General features: G+C 38.5%; 1 protein-coding gene across 3 annotated transcripts in view; it reads right to left on the bottom strand.

Annotated features, from left to right (window-relative positions):
• The window catches only part of LOC132827623 (septin-9-like), a 289,777-nt gene that overhangs the window by 203,933 nt on the left and 61,065 nt on the right, over positions 1-24,779 (bottom strand). The gene's annotated exons all lie outside the window — the stretch shown is intronic.

The following is a 24,779-nucleotide window of genomic DNA, read 5'->3' on the forward strand; positions in this document are numbered from 1 at the left end:
CCCTAAGATCTCTCTGTTTCTCATAGCTTCTTGGAGTTCTGCTATTCATTGAATACTCTCTTTTACTGTAACTTCTTCTAAAGTGCATCACCTCACATTTATCAGTGCAAAATCGGGCACCACCTGCTAGCCTGTAAAGAACTCAAACTATGTGTAACATCATACCACACAATAAAAGACCACTCATCCACTAATGGACCTGGACTGTAGAATGTTATCCAAGTATAAATGTACTGTATATCAGAGGCCTGTTCAGTCTTTGTCTTTCCTTGTGCCTAATGGCCTTCCCCTTGATGTCTGCACTGGGATCTGAACACCCAGCTGAAAAACAAAACCACAAAAGGATCTAGTCACAGAAATCTCCCAGGCAACGTCATGTATACAGCAACTATACTGATCGGAAGATCTAGGCCATTGATGTTTGAGAATTCTTCCAACTTCGCAATGGTGAATACACATGCAAGACACTTCACTGACTGTAAAGCACTTTGGGACGCCTCAAAAAGGTGCATGTATAAACCAATTTTTCTTTCCTGATCTATTTTGTGTATCTATTCCAGTTCAGCTGATCCACTCAGTTTTTTTCCTTCAACTCATAGTTGTCTTCCATAGTGAAAGATCACATACAAGCTCTTCAAATTAATTTTAATCACAAATCAGTTTGTAAAATAAGACACCATAAAGAACAGTTTGGATTATGTTTGACTCTGATAATGGCAACAGAACCTTATTTGGAAATTTTCAGGGCAAACAAATATCTCATATTTTGATAATAGATCTTTTCATAAAATAAGATGTCCCTTTTGTCATCCTACAATTATTGTGAAATAGAAACAAAGTGAGAATTCAAACTAGTTAAGTAACTGAAACATTCTCAAAGACTTTAGGAGAATATTGCAGAAAGATTAAAGCACAAGAAAAATATAAATCATGCAAACAATTCCTTGAGCAATTGGAATTTAAAAACAAATGATGGAATGTTGCTGTAGATCTGGTTCCAATCTGTCAAGACTTTACAACCAGCTCTGATGTCTGCATCATGTAACTTCAGAGGTTGTGACTGCCAAATATCTACAAGAGCATAAAAACTTAATCTAATTCTCAGGACCCATGAAAAAGCTTTGGTACTCAAATGAGTGTTTTGGGATCCAATGCTATCAGCATATAAACAAATTTCCCTTGAAGCAGTAAGCTTATTCCCACATGATTTTCTTCCAAAACCTCTGGTAAATTTTCTTACAACATGTGAAGAATCAAATTCCATATCAAAATCCTTGGTACCTGACCTCAAGAGTTAAATAGAAGCTTCATTATGGAATGCCCCAACTAGTCCTATAGGGAAAAATGTTTTACTTGGAATTTCTTTTTAAAATATGGATGTCACTGGTTGGGCCACAATTTATTGCCCCATTCCCCAGTTGGTCTTCAGAAGGGGAGACAAAGGCCTTGAGGTACTATCACTGGAGTGTTAATCCAGAGACCAAGGAAGTGTTCTGGGGACTCGTGTTTGAATCTTACCAATGGTATATGGTGGAATTAGAATTTAATAAACATCTGGAATTAAGAGTCTAATGGTCACCATCATCGAATGCTGTGAAAAACATATATGTGATTCACTAAAGTCCTTTAGGGAAGGAAACTGCCATTCTTACCTCGTCTGGCCTACATGCAACTCCAGATTCTCAGTTGGTTGACTCTTAACTGCATTCTAGGCAATAAATGCTGGCCTAGCCATCAATACCCTCCATCCTGTGAATGGATAGAAAAGAAAAGTGGTTGCCATCTGCCTTCTTGTACCACTGCTGTCCTTGGAGGGGTGTTCCAGGATTTTAACCAGCAGCAGTGAATGAACCATGATACCATTTACAAGTCAGGGTAGTATTGCTTGGAGGGAAATGTGCAGGTGGTGGTCTTCCCATATACCCACTGCATTTGCCATTCCAGGTGATAAAAATCATGGGTTTGCAAGGTGCTGTCAAAGGAGCCTTAATAACTTGTTGCTTTACATTCTATAACAGTGCACATTGCTGCCACAATGGTGAAGGGTGTGGATGTTGTAAATGATGTGCCCATCTTGGATGATAAGCCAATACACATGAGCTTCTTCAGTATATGAGGTGTCATGAATGGTGCTGAACATTCTGCAACCATCAGTGAACATCCCCACTTCTGAAAGTGTGCAACTGACAGAGTGTCATTGATGAAGCAGTTGATGATGATGTTTGAGCCTTAGATACCACCCTGAGGAACTCCTGCAGTGGCGTACTGGGACTGAGAATGATTGGCCTCCAACAAACAGAACCATCTTCTTTTCTGCTACATGCACATCACAACAGAGATCACATGTTCCCTTTTCTACTTTTCTTCCCAAAGAACAATTTTGGAATATGGTTCCCTATTGACTACCACTTACTTGCAACACCAGTGTAACAATCTTTCTTTATGCAAGGGTGAGCACAACAAGCTATGACAATGTTAGGGATATCAGTGCCAAGTTTAAGGATTTTCATTGGTACCTTAATTATTGGAGTATCATTTTGGTGGGATCAGGCACATTTTCACACCAGGTTTGAAATTATAAAAAAAAAGGTCCAGGTCTTGGGCTTCCTGACTGTGGTCGCCTAGAAGCTGGGGACATAGTCTCAGAATGAGGGACAAGCAATTTAGGACTGAGGAGGTGGAAGAACATCTTTATTCAGAGGGTAGTGAACCTTTTGGATATCTCTCTTCTAGAGGACTTTGGAAGCCAAGCGATTACAATGCATCACACTGAAAATTTGCCCCAAGAACCACAACTCAAAACTTCCTCACCTCTACCAGCAGGCCGAGCTGCTGCTTGCAGCTTCTCAGATGGAATTCCTCTTGTTCCTATGTGCTACCCACGCTTATCTGACAAGATTCACTCCTTTTGCTTTTGCCCATGTGAATCCAAAAAAAATTGCACAGCCCACTTAAAATTTTCATCATTTACCACTTGATCTGCTTAACAGTCAGATAACTGTTCATTTCTGAAAGATCAGCAGGCTTCCCATTTTACACAACCGCTCTCCTTCTGTATTCATTTTGACGGTCATAGCGGCTCAGGTTTCCAATTTGACATCCATGTTTGTGTGAGGGGCAACTGGCCAATCCATCATCATAAACTCCAGCCCCAAATTCCATTCTAACCTGAGAATATAATCTAACATGCAGTGCTGAGCACCTGCAGCATTCTTATCACCTGAAGGTCAACATGTTATGAAGAAACCTGTTAAGCACAATTGATTCCAATGCAATGACTTTTTCATCACCACAGTAATGTAGAAGATCTTGAAGCTTTTTGTCTTGCAATCATCATGATCGATAGAAGAATATCAAACTTCAAAAGGGAACAGTTTATACTGCATGAGCAATAACATCTGCTGATTTGCTGTCAAGTAGATTCAGTTTGGTCAAGAGATCGCCATAGAGGATACACAAAATAACAATTACTCTAATGGAAGATTCCCACTTACCCACTCAGCAACAGAAGGTGGCACTGGAAAAGTGAGGTCAGTTTTGTGTGAGCATTATTCTGTGAAGGCTGAATATTCAGAATTTTCCCAATACAGTGTGTGCATGTGCTGTCCATTTTCTATGACCTTTGCAGCATAATTTGATCATTAAAGTTTAATTGTCTTCCTCTCCAACCCCCACAGAGATCACCAGAATCAAATCAGGGACCACCAAGCAAGGATTGGGGCAGGACTGCAAGAAAGAGTCACACCTCCTTCTTCCCAAAATAAGGGGAATTCACTCCCCTCATTTATATTTGGTGTGAAATTACATGCCTCAAAAATCAGCTGACAGACCGTGGACCTTCTGCTTCTCATTTTTAGGTTCACGATTATAAGATGTTGCAAAACAGAGGGCAGTTACTCACAAACAATGATCATATCTGCTTATTCATATGATTCTTATTTTAAAAGTTGGCAAAGGCTGCAATCCCACAAAATAAATTGTTTCCAGATGCTTGAGGAAATGCTGTTTTCCAGCCGAAGAAATCCTTGAGGGCTTCACATTACTATTTATCTGTAAATAGCCTGAAGAGTCCTCAGTTGAAAACCTTCAAATGATCAATTTTGTTAAAAAGTTCTCTGTATCAGAGAGAACATGACAAGCACAGATTCATAATAACTTGTTTTTTTTTATTTCTAACTATTTGATTTCCAAATTGTTTATTTTTCAGTTTTGATTTTATAGAAGAACCATTAAATATCAAACAGCATATTAATGTATCTTCATGTCATAAACATTAATTGAATGATTATGTACAATATATACAATTTGGAATTAAACGAACAATACTAAATTGGCACATTTTAAATGCTAGTTTGAAAAAGTAAGAAATTAATGACTTTGAAATACAATTAATATTTTTTTTCTAGCAATCTAGCCCTTATACTTATGTTCTAACTTTCAGCAAAATAAAGAGGCAATGCTGAAAGTTTTATTTATGAAAACTAATATTTTCTTTTGCAGGTCAGTTTGAGAAGTTAAACATGTAAATCTCCTTTTGGACTCCGATTAGTGGAAGATGACTATATTTTTCAAACAAGCTGTTTTACTGGGAACATTTTGATTTGTCAGAATTCAAAATTGCTTTCCATCTCCTTTGAAGAAGCTCTCAGCTGAAAAGTCTCATCATCTACAGCTAGCAATTTGAACAGCTGATTCCAAATGCCATCTAGTGGAGAATAAAATATTGCCCATTTTCAATAGCTTGCAGTGTCAATCTAGTTTAATTTTGTTAAACATTAAACATTGAAATTGAATGTTACATGTCCACAAGGTCAGGTTCATTGATACAAACATGCAAAGTAGTCCTTCTCAACAATATAAGCTAAAATCTTCTACCGCTTTTACATGTATAGTTGACAATATCTTCATGAATTCTAATTATGTTGTATTTTCTTCCTTCAAAGGGAAGCATAAAACTAAAATACGAAGCAAAGCAACTGGCCATAGAGCTCTTTGATGGTACTTTCCAAAGCTAGCAACTCTAGAACTGAGATGTTTCTGGACCAAAAATGTACAGGTTTAGTGAGTTGGCCATGCTAAATTGCCCGTAGTGTTCAGGGTTGTATAGGTCAGTCAGTGGTTAATGTAGGGTAATAGCGTAATGGGTTTGGGTGGGATATACTTCAGAGGGTCAGTGTGGACTTGCTGGGCCGAAGGGCCTGTTTCCACACTTGTATGGATTCTATGTATGGTTAACGACAGCAGGTTCACATGAGCATCACTGCCTGCAGGTTCCCTGTAAGCCTCAGATCATCTCCACTCAAAAGTGTCTTCACTGTCACTGGTTTAAAATCCTGCAACTCCCTCCCTAATAGTAGTGTGGCTGTACCCACACCACATAAATCATAGTGATTCCAGGCAACAGCTTGAGTGCACTCACATGCTATGAATATATATTTTGGGGAAAAAAAGCATCATTCCCAAATGAAAAAAATATCACTATTAAGATGCATTGCAGTTATCCTTATAAATGTTGAAAAGTTTCAATCAATTTCTTTGTGACATAGAATCCAGAACTACCTGCCAAATGCAACAGCAGAGAGACCACAAGCAGATTCTTATACCTGCACAGTTCCTGTGTAGAAACAAACTGCATGGTGCAACTGTTCATTCCAAAACTATTGTGCCATTCATTAAAACATCTATCCAAATGGGAGAAAAGATGTCACTAAAAACTACTTCCATGAAGATAAATGCCCAAATGAGGGCTGATATTATTGTGCCATGGCACAACAGCACTGGCAGTGTCTCACCACTCCCACTTGTTACTTCAGCTACAAGTGACTTCTAGACACGTCTCTAGTATTGGCAAGAGGTATGGCTGCAGCCCTTAAAAACAATTTAAAACTCTGCCCGGACACTATTGGGAAGTGAGCTTCTTTTGCTCAGTCTGTCAGATTAGTAGCATCAAAAGCGCTGAGGGAAATAGGTTATCAATGAATCACATTACTATTCCTATGCACTGACTTTCCACAATAGGTGAGGGTTCCACAATAGGTGAAGGATTGGCTTCCAAGATTCTCTGTACGGTCTAAAAGGGGGAAATGTTCTCCAATTGCTATTTGCATTGAAATTCCAAAACATGTTTATACGTGCATTTTGATTTCATTACAAATTGCGAACACAGGAAATCTTCATGCCTAGTTTTAGAGATATTACCCTGTGATGGCCTTATTGGAGACTAGCTACCAGTTAGAAAAAGAGGAGAAAATGTGTAGATCATTCATACGAACTGTTCTTGCACGTTTTCTGTCAGGCAGCACAACACCCACAAAGATCACAAGCAAGCTAGTGCTGGCATCTTTATTGGGTTTTGGTGTGCAGTGTGAGAAACAATAAAATAAAAGAGAAACTATAGAAAACATCTTGTAAAAAGCAGAGATTTACTGTTTGACTGTTCCATAAATTTCTGGAGAAATTGCTTCAATTCATTTAGAAATGTTTCTTTCATTACTAAAGTAATAGAAAAGCAAAAAGTTATATTAAAGTAATGGAGTAAGACACCCATTTAGCAGGCATAATTGTTTTTTTTTCAGAAAAGCAGAAAGTTTCTCTTGTCACTGCACCCTCATTTTTACCAAAACCTAGAACAAGCTATCGTTCATTTCATTGTTTGTTTTCAAATTCGGATAGGAATTGGATTAGTTCCAGAACTGTACCCACCTTTCATTATACTCAAGAAGGTGGTACTGTTGAGCTGTCTTCTTAACCAATGCTAGACCCCGTGATATCTACATGCCCCAGTGCTGTTAAGATGACTGCTCTGGATATACTGCTCAGTGACAGTGAAGGAACAATGCTCTAGTTCCAAGTCGGTTTGTGCATGACTTGGAGGGGAACTTGTGGTGGTGGTGTCTGCATACTGTCCTTGATGGTAATGATCATGGATTTCAAAAGTACCTTGGTGAGTTGCCGCAGCCATAGCGATTCCACTCCCACAATGCCCACTGGATGTGTGACTGTACATGCGTAAAACAAATGGTAATTTGGCATCACCCTGCTTTGCCAGTTGCGTTTGAGACAACATGACAAACTAAGGGTAGTTACTGGATGATGAGGTGTATGTCCTGACAACATAGATAAAGTCTTTGGTAGAGAACCCATGTAGCATGCTTATAATGACTGTCTTACATCCGCACTTATCAGTGATAGAGGAGAGCATTGGCATGCAGAAACCAAATGTACTCTTACCCAGGCTCTATCAATGTTGTATCCAAACAGTACATTGGTTGTTCCAATCTGCTGCGTGGGAGTCATGAATATAAGGAGTAGATGATAACACTTATTATGATATCAAAGCAGTACGAGCAGAAGTAGGCCATTTGGCCCATCGAGGCTGCTCCGCCATTTATTAAGATCATGGCTGATCTATCCATTGGCTCAGCTCCTCTTATTAACTGCATTATCCCCAAAACCCTTAATTCCCCGACCATGCAAAAACCCAGCCAACTGTGTCTTGAATATATTTAATAAAGCTGCTTCTACTGCTTCCTTGAGCAAAGAATTCCATGGATTCACTATTCTCTGGGAAAAGCAGTTACTCCTCATCTCTGTCCCAAATCTACTCCACCTAATCCTAAGGCCATGTCCCCTTGTCCTAGTCTCAACCACAAGCAGAAATGCCTCTATCTTATCTATCACGGTCATAAATTTTTCTATAAGATTCCCTCTCATTCTTCTAAATTCTAATGAGTACAGTCCCAGGTGGCTCAACCCCTCCTCATAGGGTAACACTCTCATCTCCGGAATCAACCAAGTGAACCTCTTCTGCACCGTTTCCAAAGCCAGAGAATCCTTCTTCAAGTAAGGAGACCAAAACTGTGCACAATACTCCAGGTGCGGCCTCATCAACACCTTGTACAATTGCAGCTGAACCTCCTGCCTTTAAATTCAATCCCTCCAGCAATGAAAGCCAATATTCCATTTGCCTTCCTGGTTACCTATGGCACCTGTAAATCAACTTTTAGCGATTCATGTATGAGCACTCTCAAGTCCCTCTGTACAACAGCATACTGCAATTTTCACAATTTAAATAATACTCTGACCTATTAGTTTTACTTCCAAAGTGGATAACCTCACATTTAACAAAATTGTACTCCATCTGCCAGAACCTTGCCCTCTTACCTAACCTATGTAAGTCTCTCTGCAGACTCTTCCCATCCTTTGCACAGTTTGACTTTCCACTCAATTTAGTGTCATCAGCAAACTTGGATACCTTACACTCTGTCTCCTTTTCCAAATTATTTATCTATATCATCAACAGTTGCAGCCCAACACAGAATGCTGTGGCACCCCACTCACCATGGATTTCCAACCAGAGAAAGACATATTTATCCCAACTCTCTGCTTTCTATTGGTTAACCAGTCCTCTATCCGTGCATTCTTATCTTATGGATGAGTTTTCTTTTATGCAGCACCTTATTGAAAGCCTTCTGGAAATCCAATTATGATTATCCACCAGTTTCCCTCCATCTACCATCCTCAAAGAACTCCAGTAAGTTTCTGAAGAGTGGATAAGGTCTGCTCAGTGTTATGATCTGAAGTTTTTTTTAATTCTCTAGATCTTTCAACATTAATTAAAATGCTTAGGCAACCAATAAGAATTAAAATCTGCTAGACAACTATATTTGCTGAACTACCTGTCCCATAACTTCAATACAGTCCATAATGACATTTCTAAGGGCTGGTGTTATGTCGTTATGAATTGTGAAATCAATAAATTATTGCAGAAAGGGAGTCAGAGTTCACAATTTGTTGAAAAGTTTAAAGAGACTGTTAACAGGATTAGCTGCCTTGATTTGCAGTCTGAACATAGAACTGGTTAACAATGCAAACAAGTTTAAAACAAATAGATTTACAAGTTTTAAGACAAATAAGAGCATGTTTCACTATAATATAGCTTTTAATCAAGCACAAAATTAAAAGTTTTTAATAACCCCAGTGGATTCTGCTGAGAAGTTATGGAGGTGGGGCAGCAGAGTGGGTTGGGGACATAATCTGGTATCGAGTTGACAACAGGGTATGATGGGTGAGGGCTTTAGGGCCGAACAGCTTGTAAAACAACAGGAACAAAGTCCCAGAGAACTAATGCAGAGTCCTAATCAGTCCCCCTTGACACTTGCTCACCTCCATGGTTACATTTCCTCTCATTTTTCCTGCTACTGTTATGTTTGTGTGAAGAAATGACCTCTGGAACAGAGTTCAATGCATCCACACGGTGATCAGTGGGTGTGGACCCTTACAGTGACTTTGAAGCCTCATGGTTACCAGGCTTAGAGAGAACATTGCTCCATGGCCACCTGTAATCAGCTTCCAGGGTCAATGGGCTTTATCCTGCTCTGACCTCCTGAGCAAACACTGTTTTAATGAGGGCCTTTAAACTGATGAAATGGGTTGGCTAAATCGAGAAAGTTCCCAAATCCAGCTACCCCCCCCACCCCATACTGAAAATCCAACTTCAAATCAGAAGATATTTCAATAAATGACTAGATATTAGTCATTTCTAACTCGCAACATTCTATTACATCCACATAAATAGCCACTTTAGTCTTTGTAAAATGAATCAGCTCTTAGTGGCTAGAACTGCTGGTTTAGAATGTCCTTCCCTCGCCAACAATATTGCATCATTTTATTCTCCAGCAAAGACACTTTTCAAGTTAACCGTTTGGTGTTAAAAGCAGCCTATGTTAATAATTCATTTGCTATATTCCCATAAAACACTTGTGTGTCATAACTACATTTTAAAAATGACTATGCAGCAAAAGTAAATAGTGAGAAAAGTAAAAGTTTATATTAGTAAAGATAGCACTAGTTATGAGATACTGGAGCCTATTGTATTAATTACGATTGGATGCAAACTCAGAGTCTGGAGTCAGCAGTTATATTAAAAGAGAAAAGTTATAAAATTACGTACAAGATTACCAACAGCTGGCCTGGCAGTATGGTTTGGGTAGCAAGTGTCACTACATGGGATAAAAATAAAATCTATTTTTGTTTTGAAGTGGATATGTAAAACCTTGAAAGGAACTTATGAAAAGTTGGTGACAAATGCAATGATGCAGCACATAAGTCACTAAGTCACTATTTTGATCCCAGCTTATACTTAATGGCTGCAGGTTGTCTTGTTAGAGTATATTTTTCCAAAGGCTATTATAACAATGCTCAACATTTCTTTCATAAATGCTGAAGTGTCATTTTAAAAAAAACACTCAGCATTATTAATTCTTGGGATATGGATGCAGAAGAGGCAGTAGTGCCTTCGTATCAGACAGAAATACAAAAGCAAAGAACTTTAGGACTGCCACTTAGTCTGGATTCAATATGGCAGTATCCACTAACCAGAAGAAAGCCACCACCTCTGGAAGAGCGGTTAAATCTCAATCAGATACTTACTTTTTCAAAAGAAATAATATCCTTTACTGTCAGGCTACTCAAATGCTGACATATAGGGGTACAGTGCAAAGACTTTACATTAGCTGCCTCTAATGGTATATGTACCTAGGTACAAGTCTTGGATACAAAAGAAAAGGAATAAAAGGAAATGTAGTAGCATTACTTTTGTGTCTAAAAAGTAAGTTAGAAGTAAGATAGTTACAACATAGTAGAAGGATTAATATTACAGTCTGGTAAAGAATTTTAGATTGACATTACATTGCAACAACATCACAGTATGTGGTCTGCCTGCACCAGGCCCCAGTTTAACTACTGAAGAAGGGCTCATGCCCGAAATGTCGATTCTCCTGCTCTTTGGATACTGCCTGACCTGCTGTGCTTTTCCAGCAACACATTTTCAGCCCAGTTCAACTACTGTCCTGTTGTGCCCCAAACCTCCAGTCTATTCCGCACTGGCATTCAGCTACACCAAGGTAAGTTGCACTGCTCTAGGGACTCACTTTTCCCCTTGCAGATCTCAAAGACTCACTTCGCTTCCCCTTGTGCTGCTCCGGTGACTGCTTCCCCTGACACTGCTTCAGGATTGCAAAAAAAGGAGAAAAAAAGAGAAAAACCATAGGTGGAGCAGAGAAGCTTCAAGTGGAGCAACCTACACTGTCGCCATCTTCTAGGAAGGTTCTGGGCTTCTTGGAATTCTCAGCTTGAAGACCCCATGGCTAAGGTTCATCAGCCAATTATAGCACTGACAGCTCCTGCGACCCAATAGGGTAAGGAACAGTAGTGGGAGGAGGAAAAATTCCCTTTGACTCAAGATGCCAATTCTGTTTCTCTCTCCGTAGTTGTTGCTGAAGTTGATGCTTAGCTTTATTCTCTGAGCATTCCAGATTTTACAATCTGATTCACCACAAAAGTTAGTGATCCCTGACTGGATCCTAACAAAGCTACAAATCATGTCTGGGATGCTAACAAGAGATAAACATGGCAACTACAGACTATTCAACATAGAAATGATCATTGAAGCCAAAATCAATGAACCTTTTTAAAAATATTGGCCAGAAAATGAAAGTCAAACATATTAAGGGCACATTATGGTTGACCTTACTGAGTTCTTTAAGTAATAGAAAGGGTAATTTTTTTGATGTCGTCTATATTGGTTTTCAAGAGGCAATTGACAAAGTAATGTATAACAGACTAAATTATAAGCCACAGTACTAAAAACGAATATTGGCAGTTCTTAATGTAAAAGCAAACAATAGTGGCCTGCAGGTTTTAAAAAAAATTTCAGATTGGGAGATTGGGCTCACGAAGACCACTCCCTCTGCCACTTCCAACTCTTTCCCTAGGTTTTTGGTATGAGCCGTGAACTTCTACCTTTTTTAGTTTCTCTCTTTCTCCCTCCCAATCCAGTCCAAGACAATGGCGGAGTAGTACTCCTTTGCCAGAGCTTATCTTTGACTGCTTTTCTTCTCCTGTCTCTTGACTTTTTTTAAGTTACTTTCCTTGTCCTGAGCTAGGACAACATCGGCGGCTGCAAGAACAGATCCAGGTGTGTACCTTGGGCAGGCCTTACACAGACCTCAAGCAGGCCCAGGGCGTGGACTTAGAGTGGTCCTGAGCTGGGACCAGGAAGTGGACCTCAAGTGGCCTCAAGCTGGGCCCAAGGTGTGAACCTTGAGTGGTTGGATTCAGTTCTGGATGTGGCAAAGCCTTGGTGGAAGGGCATCATGACAACATTGATGAGGTGGGCTCAGCAGTGAGAGATGAGACTCTGACATTGGTTGATCTGGTGCAGGTGGCAGCAAGGTAGTAACAGAGGTCTATGGCCCAATGGCAAAGATGGTACCTGAGGATTGGTGACTTCGATGTTGGTTGGGTCAGGTTGGAGGGGGGAGGTGGTGCAGGCATTGTTGTTGGTGATGAGCTGGCTCAGGACTGTTGGACTTTCTTCAAGCTATATACTTTTTCCCCTGCTTTTTCTCTTTATTCTTAAATTATTCAAAATGGCCCTATTTCGATGTGACAAATGAAAGCTTCTCATTTATTTTATTACATCCTTACTGTAAAATACACGTGATGATAAACCCAAAATCAAATTACATCAATCTCTCTCCATTCACCTTATCCACAAGGTTGATCCTTCACACTCTCCACCCTATTCTGACTGAACTACTGACCACAACTTCTATTCCTGGCTTCACGGGAGTTGGCATTATTAAGACTTTTCCCTTGTTCAAATCTTCTGTCTACATTCTTCTCTCAAAAGTAAACTCTGGACCTTCCATTTTTGCAAACTGCTATACCATCTCTAATGACTTTTTACTCTCTGAAGTCATCTAGCGTGATGTCACTTTCCAAATCCATGTCCTTTCTCAACTGTCATTAAGATTTGAATTCCTCCAATCAGGTTTCCACCTCTGCACAATACTGAGACAGCTCTCAAAACGTTACATAACATTCTATGTGAACGTGACAAAGTTGATCAGCTCTCATTGCCTTTTCGACTTCTCTGCACCCATAACCAGCCTCTTGCCTGACCTTTCCACTATTGTCCAGATGGATGTGATTACACTCACCTGGTTCTATCTGACCAATCCAAACAGATGAGTAACTGTTTCTGGTGGTTTTCTTTCCTGCTCCCCAGCAGGTACCCCTGATGGTCCCAAACAATAGATACCTGGCCTTCCAGGTCTCTTTTAGATGCTAAAATTAACTGATAACAAATGACTGTTTCCACATGTTTACTGACACCCTAACACCCTTAAGACACCTCCACTGTCTCTTGCTTGTTAAGCTGTTGGTCTGATATTCATTAATGAATGAATGGCAATTTCTTCCAATAAATACAGGCATAACTTTAGATACTGCCACAAATTCTGCTCTTAAGCCACCTACTCCATTCCTTTCTTGCAGCTGGCTGAGGCTGAAAGTGACTGTTTCCAATTTTGGCATCACAATTGACTATATATCTATGCCATCATTAATATGGTATATTTCCACTTCCAGTGCATTGCCTCAGTTCAACAGCTGCTGAAACCTTCATTCATGCATTTGTTACTTTTGTATTGGATTATTCCAGTGTACTGTTGACCAAGCTCCTATCTTCAATCTGCTGGTAAGTTAGGGTCATCCAAGACATTGCTTCAGATGCGCCCATCACCCTGTTCTGAGCCATGGTGACCTGTATTAAACACTTCATAAAACAAAGCATCAATTTGGGATGGCCAGCAGCCCACAGACCTCAGGCATCTGTGCTACTCAAATTAACGTCTTGATTTCACTTTTGGTGACCATGTCTTCAGCTGGCCTAAGACACAGATATAAGTTCTGGAATTCCTTCCTAAATCTATTTTCTCTATACCTGTCCCTTGGTCCACCTACATGTGTTGCTATTGTCGTCATTGTTCGGTTATAGATATGTATTGGTATTCTACAATGGTCAGTATTAGACCAAGTTTCATTTTGATAGATAGAGTGATGACATTTAGATATTCAGAGGAAATATCTTTGCACAAAGAGTAGTGAGTTCATTGCCTCAGAAAAGAAGTTGAGGCATATAATATACAGTAAAGGGGAATGTGAGGAATTATTCCCACATTTAGGATTCCAAATGGCTGACACAGAATGCTTACAAAAGTTAATATGATGAAGTCCATCTATACTAGTCAGTTTATCAGAGTATCATGTAATCATATCAATGTACAACATAGTCACTGTCATATATCCCTTACTATGGGCAAACATTTTCATTGTTGCAATAGGAACAAACAATAATGATACTATCAGTTTCAAAAAAAAAATGTGGGCTTGTCAGAACATAGACTTCTGATTGTATCTTCTTGCCAACACAGAGCTTCCTGAATGAGTACATGGTTAGTGATGGCTATAGTGTGTAAAAAAAACTATTTCACCCACAATGGTGTTTGCTCTTGGAAAGGGTGGGCCTATTTTGGTACATGCCACAGTTCTTTTTTTTTACCCCAAACTGCGCAAATTAATCTTAGCAAGTGTTTGAATGATGGGCCAACTATTCACAGGTACTCATCACCTCTGACTATCATGAGTGCAGCAAGGCAGTGAAATTATAAACTAACATATCTGGCTGTAACTATTACTTGCTGGTATGAGTTCAGTAAATCGAGCCCCAGAGTCCTTTTAGCTACAAAGCACATTAATTAAAAGAAAAAGATTTCACATTTAACAATGTACATTCATGCTTCAAACCTCGACTCAGGCATTGTCTAGCCACAGGCCTTATTTGTTTAATACTATGTACTGAATTGCCAAAATACATCAGTACAAGATAATTATAGTTAAATGCTTGCAAGCCTTTTCATTTATTTTTAGTACATGGCCAACCTTAACAAACAATAAAATGTGTTTTAAACCCTTTACGTGCTGCAATTGACAAAATTTTGCAAGAATAGTCATCACTTAAAATGGAATTGTTGAATCCACAACATTTAGATAAAAAAAAATTCTTAATCCCTCAGAAAGTACTAGAAATGTGTGTAAACAAATCCACGTTCAATTATACCACCTGCCTCTGTTATAGATCAAAGCACTTACATTCTCCAATTCAAATACGTATCACATATGATCAAGGACAGTCATAAGAAGCAGGTTCAAAAGCAAATCTTGTTTTGGCCTCAAAGCAAACAGTGTCAAAAATTAATAATGAAACGTTCTGGGCTGGATTATGTTTTTTTTTGCTTCAGTCCAATTTGTGTCAAGTCTTTTTAGAAGGTCTCTTACAGTATGGCCAATCAAGGGCTTGCATCATATTTTAGAAGACTAACCTCATTAACTGCCTACATGTCCCTATAGTGTCTCACGTTTCCAATTTCTGCCCTATCATGTGCCATTCCGCCATCTTCTCTCTGATATCTCTCTCTCTCTTTCTGCTTCTGCACCAAACTCCCATCAAAGCTCATGCTCTACTGCTTTCACAATTGCCTGCAACTTCTTGCCCATTCACACTCACTCGTCCAAGCCCCAACATCACTGACCCTACACCTCACTGCATAACCTATTCACTCCCTACCGTCCCAATCTGCACCAACAGGAATAGCACTGTCACCCATTTTCATCTCCCAGCATACCTGCCTCTATTATTCCAAGAGGAAAACAGACCCCAGTCAGGCAGAAAGTCAAGGTGGGTGGTGGACTGCCATATTCATTCAGCTCCTCATCCCTTCTGAGAAGATGATCCTGACTCTGACTGCCCTAACCATAGCCTTAATTAGTATTGAAGGCTGCCTTTGAGCTACTGTGCCAGGAACCCCTGAGCAAAAACTATTCTCCTTGATTTCACTGACACCTGCTGACAACTGTGAGGGGGGTTCTGGCATTATGTCTGCACTGAATGGCATGGCACGATAGCAGTAATATGAACCTGGTATCTCTGGCTGAAGGGGCAAAGTGCAAATGGCAAGGCCACGCAAGGCAGGGAATCTGTGAAACTCCAGGTTAGCTCAGACTGAGTGAGTGCCATGGGAGCAGGCAAAGAGCCGGAGATGCAGCCTAATCAGTCCATGAGCTGGCTGCTTGTCCTTGAGTGCATTGTCCCTGCTGAAGAATTACAATGATAGATGCTGGTGCAGCTCAATGTGCAGAACTGTGGACTAGATATGTGCCAGGAAGGTTGTTAGAGGCTGGCATAAGTCAGCGGATGCGAGGTGTGTGTGGCCTGTGTCCATGGAGAATAGGCTGAAATGTTGGCGCCTGCTGTCCCATATTGAAATGGCTCAAAACAAGCAGTGAGCTGAATCAGCAGATGCCTACTCTGGTTTCCTTAGCGTTTTTCTGGCGTTCAGCTTCTTTGGCAATTTTGGAAAAATGAGAGGCTGAATATTTCTGTAGTGAGTCAGGCTGTTAACAAGACTTATAATAAGCAGTAATGACCATCGATTGGCAACCCCCCATTGTCTAGCAAGAAACTCACTGCCATTTCTGAAAAGGATGAAAGATAGCACAAGTTGCTCTAAGATGGGTTTGGCTGCATTTCTGCAGCACCTATTTCTGCCACACATCTCACCATAGTCCACATCATCCACATGAAAATTCCACATAGTTAGGTTTGTACTTCTCTAAATGTCCATACTCTCCCCTACCTCCTGCACGGTTCCCCCCCCACCCCCAACCCCCCACACACACACACCCATTCCACAAGTTTCAAATAAAGTTTTCCTTTTAATTAAAATACAGGAAAAACTTTGGAAGTCTGTGGATGTCACAAGATATGAACTAGTGTCATAATCTGTAATACAAAACATAACAGCTTGATTTAAGTGTATTGACAGATGATATTAAATGTACAGATATATGGTATGGAATTCAACTGTGTGGGACTAATCAGTAAGAAATACTGGCTTTTGAATCAAGTTGAGAATAGAAGAGACCCAAGCATTTTAAGAGTATGACTTTTCAAAGGATGGCAACGTCAACTGTATTTATGCAGCAACTTTAATGTAATAAAGTAGGCCAAACAGATCCCCAGGAACATTATCAAACAAAATTTGACACTCAGACAGATGGGGGCATTTAGGTCAGGTGACCAAACATTTGGTCAAGGAGGCAGGTTTCAAGAAATCGACTGAAAGGGTGAGGTATAGCATTCCAGTGCCTACGGCCTAGATAATGGAAGGTGCAGCAGGCAGTAGTACAGTTATGAAAGAAGTGATGTTTAGGAGGCTACGATTTAAGGAGTGCCGAACTCTGAGGATTGTGAGGTCACAGGAGATTACAAAAAATAGGAAGGGCATGGACAAGGGAGGGATTTGAAAGCAAAGACGACATTTTAAAAAACAATACGTTACTTGACCAGCACCTCAAAGCAATGCTGGAAGCAAATTAAGAATCCAAAAGAAAGGGCACCATCTGTGATCCATCTACAAGAACATGGTGAAAGTCCTTCTGGAAGACCACTTTGTGACTTTCTCTGGTTCCCTCTCATTAAGATACAAAGCTCTGGAAAACATTTGCCGGGGGGAGGGAATGGCGCAACAAGATTAACACCACATAGAGAAATCCTTTGCAATCAGAGTAGGCTGGATGAATAATCCTACTTTCACAGTGAAGTACTTGAGACTTGATTGAAGTAATTAAATTGAAAATTTAAATGGACAGGATATTTGGATTCCATAAATTAGCAAGAATGAAGAGACAAACATACAAGTCAGATAAGCACACAATTAACTAAGTGATCATAAAGCTTTTTTTCCTGCAGAACATCATTGACCTTTGAAATAAATTGTTGTGCAGTGGGTGTAATTTCACTGCAAACATTCCAAAGTTCTTGGAAGAGGTGACTATTGTTGCATGTGGGAGTTTAGAAACATGCAAACGGTTTTCTTCTGATATCAGTTTTGAGAAAACAAGGTCAAAGTGTAATTTTGCAAAATTATTTTCCCCAGAGTTGACTTTGAATTTGATTATTTAAATTATGCCTCTCCAAGTGTATAACGGAGCAGTTATTGTGTGATAAGCCTAGTTGCAGCATAGGTGAATAAAACATATTGATGAACTCTGTTCTTTGTATCATTTCCAACATCAGCCTTGCTTGTGACTGTGAACAAAATTAGGAATTTAGTATTAATTATGACTTTATTGTCAACTTTGTCACAAATATTTGTAACCAGTAAACTGAGATTGTTTGGGCCTCAGTCATTAGAGAAAAGCAATAGTTACAATTGATCACCCAAATTCCAATCTAACACATCTGTTTCCAATCAGATTTTGTTTTTTGTGAAACATTAGTGTTTTTCTTTAAATGGTTAACATCAATAATATGATTTGTTAAGCATTATTGAATAAACATGGTTTTCAAAAAATAATACACACCATCTTAAGTCTAAAAAACAATAAAAGAATTGCAACACTTACAGCCATAATAAGGTTATAGTTCTTATTGGGTTAATGTTGGAGAATGCATTATGGTTCCATATGATCATATAATCGCTAGGAGAAAACTTAATAAAGTCCAGCTCTTAATCCTGATGGTGTCAGACATGCCATTCTGGCTGCTGATGGTCTTTGTAATAAGCCTAGTCTGCCAATATAACTCAAAAACTATTGTTATTATGCAAGAAGGAACATGTTCTTGTTAAGACATGTCTCTCCCTGTTAAGACTTACAAGTGGTGCATCTCTAATCCTTCACCTCTCTCTCCTCACTCCTTCTCATGCCCATCTCTTTCCCTGCAAATCCCTACTCTCTTAAGGCTCTTTGGTGCCCTTCCTCTGGACAGGTGAAGTGTATAACAACAACTTTGAATAGGTTGGTTAGAAAATATCTGTAAAGGAGGATTCAATCCAGAACTCCAGGGTAACGTTCTGGGGACATGTGTCTGAATTCCAAAATGGCAGAGGGTGAAAATTGAATTGACTAAAATCTTTATGAATACGCCAACCTGATGGTGACAATATAATCATAATTACCCATCTGCTTCACTCATCTCCTTTTATGAAGAAAAATAGGCACTTGTGATGCAGCAGTATCCTCCCTACATCTGGACCAGAGGGCCAAGGTTCACTCTCATCTGCACCAGAAATGCATCATTGCACATCTGAACTGTTTGAATAACAAGTGAGAGCTTTCAGTGCAATATTAGTGAATGTTCATTCGGAAGGTTTGCATATTCAAAGCATGCTGCTCTCATGCAGTTGAACTAAGACTCAAATTCCTGGATTTAGGGCTCTTGTGGCAATGGTAGCACCCTTGCCTCTGAAACTGAGGACCCAAGTTCATGTCCTACCAATTCTGCAGACATATCATACCGTGACTGAACAGATTGATTAAAAATATCCATAAAGGACGTCTGGTAGCATTTACCACATATAACAACTATTACTAATTATGCTGAAATGAATGTATAATAACATTATTTTAAAGCACTTGTTGTTGATTTCCTACAATCACAAATATAACACATTAACAAAGCTTTGTTAATGTGGTTCAGTAATTATTAGATGAAATAATGATGAAACTCGAAACCAGGTAGTTTTATAATAAGGAAATATTCGATTGATCATAGATTTTACCCTTGACATCTAAAAGGTTTGCCAAAGCTGTGTGAAAACTTAACAACATTGAATATGTCTACTTGAAAGACATATACATTGAAACCAGTACAGACTTGGTTCAATATGTCCAGGCAACAGCTTTGAAAATTTATAACCTTGTCAACATTTAAGGATGGAAAAAATAAACATAGGTTGATGGTTGAAGGAAATGGTATTGACCAGGTAGGTTCATATTGCACTATGACTGCTGCCAAGGTCAAACAATAAGTATTTAAATTGCCTGTTTCCAGTCGTCATTTTCATGTACGGGTAATTCTCAGTAATGACTGTAGCAGTCTTCAGTTCTGCTGAAAGATTTGCACTTAAAGTTAGAACTTGCAACTTCTCTTCATTTTAGGTCATGTCTGTTCTAGTTTTCTTATTCAACACATTCAAGAAACAATCAACACTCAGTATTACTCTTGTGTCACCCGATTGTGTTTCATAAGTCACGGCCTCTAACAGCATCACTCAACATTTGAAAAGAATTCAAAATAACGTATATATTATTGCCATTGCTTAGACATGTATTTGGTTAAATATTGCAACAAAGAAATTGCTGGATCAGTAATAATCTGTTCACTTGCAACTTGCACTGACTTGGGTGGAACCTCCAGGCAGAATTGACTGAAGGAGCAGCATTACATGTCTACTTAGGTAAAGCACGTACTTTGCGCCAATAAAACAAGTTGTGAACAGATCTCTTAAGGAGAAAAACTTTGCTGCAGGAAGTAATGCAAATGATGTGTGGCTTGTCAGTGCTTTTGTGACAATCACAAAAAAATCTCATGTACAGAATTTACTTCAAATCAAGTCATGCAGTGTACAGAAAAAAAAAGATGAATTCATCACGTTGGTCAATTAATTGCACTAGGAAATAAATATTTTAGAAGAACCAGAGAACTGACACTTTTGGCACAAAAATGTATATCTGTTCACTAATTATACTAATGGATATTAATTCAAAATATATGAAAATTTGAACTCTCTGACTGCTGCTGTCTGGGAGTTCAATACTAGTTTGGTATTTCTCCTAGCTCAAAAATTCAGACATGAAAATTTTGGGATTGTTACACCAGAATATAGTCACAGGAAGAAGTCACTTATCAAAACAAATGAACAACTCATTTGGCTACAAGACAAGGGTCGTGTGAAAAACGTACAAGAGCAACAAGCTTTTCAGTGTAGTCCTTAATAGACTACAATAAAACAGAACCAATATAGCACAAAGAACACTCCTCACAGAAGAGTCAGCAGCTAATAAATCAATTACTAACAGATATTTTCAGGAACAATCATGTTAATGTAAACACTCCTACAATATAGTGCTTATGTGGCTAAAAAGAGTAACAGTCAATGTCAGCATGAAGAACACATCCAGAACTGCGTATAATAAAATTCCCTACATGCCTTTGTTGCTAGGGTGATCTTTACAGTTTTATAGAGAAAAAAAATTATGAAGTGCTCTTTGTCAAAGTCTTCAGGTCACAGAAATGACGCCTGATACTATGCATTCTGGATGAGCGCAGCAGTTTCAGATCATATCTATGAATCTATAATGACCACACTGACAGGAACTGTGGAGAAATAGCAAACTTTTTTTAGCTAGAGTTATTAAAATGATAAAGTGCCAATTTTTAAAAAAGAATTAATTTTTGAAATGCTGTAAAAATAAGCAATGACACAAAACCACAACTAAATAATTCATTTATACTTCGGTACACACTTTCTTGTTCCTCTAACTGTACCTCCTATTTTTCAGAGATGTGTTCTGACTGTGGAGTTCATAAATATCAGTTCTGCTTCCAAGTTTGATTTTCCATAGAAAGTTATGGTTGGACGTTGTTTTTTGGATTGTCTCACTACTTTATTGATTATTTAAGCAAGTGACTGACTGTCTATAGGGAGCCAGAAGTAACAGACTGAAATTCAAACAGGGAACTGCAGAGTTGGGGCCTGGTGAAGTTACTGGAAAACAAATATGCACCGAATAACAGTATTTTGAGCCTTTTGCAAATACAAAGAATCCTTAAAACCATTAAAACTTAATTTATAAATGTGATACTACCATATCACAGTAGTTTATTGACTCAAAAAAGGCCAAGTTGATTACAAACACACATAGGCCTGAAAACAGAACATTGCACTTTCAGCAGGTATTTAACAAGTATTGTGACATGGTTTTAATAATGTTAAACTCAAGCATACATTTGTGTTCTTAAGATATACACTTTATAATGAACTCATTTTATTTTAATTAATGTCTTGGATTTCTTCCTTTTTTTTGATTTTCACGTGTTCGCCACACAATTTGGAAGGGCTCAATACCAATCCCTGGGGCATTATACTTGATACTTTGCCTCACTGACATTTCTCCCCTTATGTACAGTCATTATTTACCTTGAATTCCCACTGCATCCAATTTCAACAGCAGCCTTTTGTAAGGCATTTTATCAAAAGGCTTTTGGAAATCTTTGTACACCCCCTCATAGTTTATCACTGTCAACTTGGAATGCCTGTCTCTCAGCAATATTAAAGGATGTTAAATCAGACAGAATCTTTCCTTTCAACGCCCAAATTAGCTATGATTTGTTTGATTATTTTCATATTACTTGTCATTGAGTTTGCTCTGATGAACAAATGCATTATTTTGCAATGCATTGAAATAATTTAATGTGCAAGAAATTACAGTTGCCAACTTCTGCCACTGTAATTCTTACTCTAATGTGACAATGCCCAAGCTTACACAATTTTTTAATAAGATTTTAAAACACTTAGCACTGTAAACATAGAATGAGACCAGGTAGGTAGCTTTTTCAGGAGTTAGATGAAGTGGCTCCCTTCGACACTGCAAAATTCTAGGCTTCTATGGATCTATAAGCATTTAGTTGGAGGTATGTTCATCTACAGCTGCTTAAAGAATAAGCATTTTTAATATCCATAAAGCTTTTAAAAATAGTTTGGGAAAATAGATATAAAGCAGTTCATTACATGTCACTACTTCATCAGTACATCATTAAATTTTTACTTGTTTAGGAACATGATGCTATTGCTGTAATGACATTGGATTCCTTTATTAGGTTGACTATAGATGACAAACCTGACCAAATACTTAAGTCAATGCCTTGTCAGCACAGTTTCAGGATCTATACATACAATTTGATGCCGATTGAAACAGCATGCATGAAGCAAAGCATATTTTAACGATTTCCACTTGGCAGATAGCCCTTGGAGGTAACAACTTTGTTGTTCATTCTTGGCAATTGAAGTTAAGTATCAAATAACCATTACCTTTCCCAGTATTAACATTTGCACTCAACCTCAAATTTTTCTAGTTTTGAAATGCCAATATTCCCTAATTTGAGTAAACATTTCATCGATAGCATATAGATGCCAGAAATTAGTGCCATAACCTCTTTGGCTCCTGTGATTGTACTGTGGTAGTTTCCCTACTTCTGAAGCAAAAGGTCCGGGTTCAAGTCCCATCTGCCCTAGAGTGGTTTTAAAACATATCCAAATACATAGATATTTTCAATCAACGATGAGTAATATGTTGCCCCTTTTGGTTCATTAATGTCATTTAGGGAAGGAAATGCCCAACCTTAACTGCTCCAGCCTGCATGTGAGTCCAGACTTACAGCAAATACGGTTGACACAAACTGCAATTCAGAATGGGGAAATAAATGCTGGCCCAGCCAGCAATGCCCACATCTTGTGAATGAATTTTTAAAAAATGTTTTAAATTCAAAGTTATTTCCTGGATTATAAGGAGAGCTATTTCGGATCTTAAAAAAAAGATAGACAAGAGAATAATGGTGATGCAGAAGAGTGCAGCAGGAACTAATTTCATTCAGAAGTTTATGTAATATCATTAAATGGAGAAAGATAAAGCTGGAGTGCTTTACGTTACTATAATTCTGCAATGAAGTTAATTGCTGGAAATTACATCATTTTCTATATCCATTAATAAGTGCACAGCATTTGCATTTCATTTTCTGTACTCTTTTCACACAAGACATTCCATAGGTGTGACCACTGGTGCCATCTACGCTATACTGAACAAAAATCGATAGCAACCACTCTTCCCTATTGAATTACATCAACAGTCAGAACATTGTAATGATATTGTGAACCTCAATAGTGTAGTCATTTCCAGAAAAAAGACTTCCTTCCTGTCACAAGACCACATCCCTTTCTATCACCTAAACTGCACAATATGACTTGAAAATGGTAATAAATTCAACATTCATAATGATAGTTTGGCAGAAGAAACTGGTTGGTCATTGGGTAGGGACAGGGGAATGGAAGAAAATGAAAACATAATACCAGCAAACAGGGAATAGCAGTTTGCAAATATTTAATGGACACAGTCATACTTAGAAGCATAGACTTTGCTGCAAGGCAGCCTCTGCTTTCTCATCATTACAGAGCCTAATCAACATTTCCTCCTGCAGTTACTGCTGGTCTAGAAGCTCCAAGTTCATCTTATGACCTTATAAACAGAAAAATCACTGGCACACACATTTCTGTATAAAATGGGTAAAACAAATGCTCTCATTCATTCCAAAGGGTTATCAAATTTCTTGGCAAAGTACTTCACATGACCAGACATCATTTCCAACCACATATAAGCAGGATTTTTATTCCACAGTCAAGTAATTACATTTGTAAAACAACTTTTAACTTTAGTTAAGTTGAACTGAATACCTAATATGACAAATAGTTGCCCTCCCACTGTTAAACTCGAGAAATTAAGTATTATATGACTGTCTTTTCCTACAGCAGTGATATATTACCCATTAGTAAAGTAACAAAAATGTTCATACTTTAATATGAAAACCTTCAATGAAGAAAGGGAAAAATAAATAGTACAAATGACTGATATTACTTTTATGGAAAAACTTGCGATGAATAGTCAGAAATTCATTTCTTCAGCCACTGTCAGATGTCAGCATTGTCTCACTCCCTTCCTTATTTGGAACACCATTCCATTCATATTAAGAACTATTTATCTAACTTTTTGTAAACTTATCACCAGTCAGACAATACAGAAAGAGACACTTCATGCCTTTGTCTTTTTAAAGAAAAAAGTAAATTTCTTGAAGTTTACAAACTGCAGTGCTAAGCCAGTGGCAGAATTATAAGCAGCACATTCCTCTCTGCCTCCAGTACATATCGTCACAGTTTAGACATTGAGGTTCATTTAGAAAATTTAACTTGTTGCTGTTGACAAAGCTGATAAACAATTTGCTGATACGAGAAACAAGATATGGATGAAAAAGCTTCATT

Source organism: Hemiscyllium ocellatum, chromosome 25, assembly GCF_020745735.1.
Source record: "Hemiscyllium ocellatum isolate sHemOce1 chromosome 25, sHemOce1.pat.X.cur, whole genome shotgun sequence".
NCBI lineage: Eukaryota > Metazoa > Chordata > Chondrichthyes > Orectolobiformes > Hemiscylliidae > Hemiscyllium > Hemiscyllium ocellatum.